The sequence below is a fragment of the Mesocricetus auratus genome, unplaced genomic scaffold (assembly GCF_017639785.1).
Source record: "Mesocricetus auratus isolate SY011 unplaced genomic scaffold, BCM_Maur_2.0 Super-Scaffold_100003, whole genome shotgun sequence".
In the NCBI taxonomy this organism is placed as follows: domain Eukaryota; kingdom Metazoa; phylum Chordata; class Mammalia; order Rodentia; family Cricetidae; genus Mesocricetus; species Mesocricetus auratus.
The window spans coordinates 56,502,523-56,505,510 of NW_024429188.1; positions in this window are offsets into that span (position 1 = coordinate 56,502,523).

Here is a 2,988-nt window from a genome sequence, read left to right on the forward strand (position 1 = left end):
CCTTTAATCCCAGCACTCAGGAGGCAGAGGCAGGTGGATCGCTGTGTGTTCGACACCAGCCTGGTCTACAAAGCAAGTCCCAGGACAGCCTCCGAAACAATACAGAGAAACCCTGACTCTAAAAAAAAACAATTTAAAATCTAATAAAAATATTATTTATATTAATATACTAAAATAGTAAGATGATAACCATATAAGCATTCTAACATTTTATAAATATTATCCCAGTAGTAATCACTATCTCCTCAATTTTTACTGCATGCTCTTATGTCTCTTTAACTATCAGTTTTCCCTTTATTATTAGTTCTTTGAGAATTTCATAGTTAGTTTTGACCATATTTACCCTCTCAGCTTCTTCTAACCAACTCCATCTTCCCTATTCACCCCACTTTGTATCCATTTCTTCTTTCACCCATGAAGTCAAATTTGTGCTGGTATTGTGGTCATGGATTTATTGCTTTCCACTGGAGCATATTGATCTATTTGTGGCAACACTCTTTAAGAAAATTGACTCTCCCTATCCCTGCAGCTATCAGTAGCCTATAGCTCCCAGACTATTGTTGAGACGTCATGTCCACCTTCTATCTCCATAGCTCAGATTTGGTTTATTTAAGCTTCTATGCTGTTTACCCATGCTGCAATTACAAAATAAGTTTATATGTACAGCTGCCATGTTGTGTCTAGAGGATATTGCTTTCTTGTACTCATTCACCACTTTCTGTTCTTACCATTTTTATCCACTCTTCCGCAGTGATTCCCAAGTCTTGGGAGGCAGGAGTGCTGTATAGATACTCCATTTAGGACTGAGAATTCTACATGCTCTTATTCTCTCCATCTTAGTCAGTTTCTGATTGCTTTATTAACCACTTTATTAATCACTATCTACTGGAAATAGAAGCTTTTCTGTAATAGTTGAAAAATATATTAATATATGAAAATAATAATAACTTCTCAGGAATCAGTTTAATATTATATTCATTTAGCACTATAGTTATTGCAGGTACTTCCTTAAGGCTTATGATCTACCTGGATGCAGACTCTTAGCACCATTATTAGGCTTTTTGGTTTTCTTTTGTTGTTGCTAATATTTTATGTGCAGGAGTGTTTTGCCTGCATGTGTATATGTGCACCATGTGCTTGATTGGTGTTTAGGGAGGTTAGAAGAGGTCATTGGATTCCCCGGAACTGGAATTTCAGACAGTTGTGAGCTGCTGTGTAGGTGGTAGGCACTGAATCTGGTTCATCTAGAAGAGTAGCAAGTGCTCTTCACCACTGAGCCATCGCTCCAGTCCCATAAGTGGAGTGGAATTTAAATTCAATAAAAAATGGTTGGTTACTTCCATGATGTTGGTACAACTCTCTCATGAGTGGAATCATCTTTCCAGACCAATTGTTATTATTGCTCAAAGAGCTCAGAGATGAACAAGACTGATGACTACTTTTCTCCTCAGGTAGTGTACATAGCAACTTTCTATGAAAGCTGGACATCAGGGATTAGCCTTCAGATCAGTACCAGTTTAATAGCTGCAAATTCAAAGAATCAAGTACATGGTGTCTGTGGGGACACCAGACCTTGAGCAGAAACCCACTTCCCCTTCGGCCTGGGAGCAGGCAGCTGTGTAATGTTTACTGAAAACAATTCAGTGCTATAAAGCTCTTGATAGGGCTCAGATAAGGGCTCGCTCACTGAGATACCATGACTTTCACACCCCCTACGGCTAGATGCCTCTTCCTGTTGCCCTGATGTGTCTCCCCGATTCTGGGGCCGGAGATTAAACCACCAGCCAGGAGGGTGAGAAGTCTGGAAAGAATTGTATGTAGATGGATGACAGAAGTCCTTAAAAAGGGAAGCTCTTTTTTCTTGGAGAGACTTCTCCTGAGAGCTTTCTCCTAAGCGGACTGGGGTCTCCTCCTAAGCTGACTTGGGAAGCATAAAGCTTTCTTAAAGCAACCGACCGGTCTCTGTGTCATCTATCCCGACCACCTCACTACGTTCTCGGATGCAGGCCGCACAGCAGGTGCGACAGGTGTCAAATTCTGGAGGGTAACTAATAGCATTGTCAATAGTCTGTATGTACTATTTAGGGGTCTATGGGATGTCACTGATCAGCAACTTCAAAAAACGGAAACTTTTAAGGTTTTGTGTCACCGGGCTTTTTATTTGATATACTGTTGGTTTCTAGTAGGGGTATTGTGGACCTGTTATAGTGTAGCTGGTTATTTGAGGGAAATGGCAGCCCATGAAATAAGGAAAGAATTTACCATCTATATATCTTACAGAGGTTAGTATCTGCAGTATATGAAGAACTAAAAAGGAAAACCTAAACATCAAGAAAACTAACCACCCAATTAAAATAAATTTAAACAGAAAATTCAGAAAGGATGAAATACAAATAACTAAGAAATATATTTTTGCAATGTTCGATATCCTTAGCCATCAGAAACATAAAAATTAAAACTACTTTGACACTCCATCTTACCCCAGTTAAATGGTTAAAATTTAAAAAAATTATGACAAATCTGGGAATGTATATTGGGAAATAGAAGAACGATTTTTGCTGCTATAGGAGTGCAAATTGCTACAGCTACAATGGAAATAAATGTAGAAGTTCCCCAAAAGTCCAAAAATAGTTGTACACATGATCCAGCTCTATCACTCTTGGGCATTGCATAGTTATGTTTTTGAAGCTGTGAGAAAAACACCATGACCAAGGAACTTAAACAATAAAGAGTTCATTTGGGCTTATAGTTTCAGAGGGATGAGTCCATCATGTTGGGAGACATGGCAACAACCAAGCTGAAGCAACAAGCTGAGAGCTCAAATCTTGAACCACAAGCATATAGGAGTGAGATCAAACTGGAAACACTATGAGTCTTTAATTTCTCCAAGAGCAAGTCCTGTGACACATTTCCTTCAATATGAACACAACATCTAAACCTCTCTTAAGCTGTACAACCAACTGGAGACCAGGTATTATGGATGAGAAA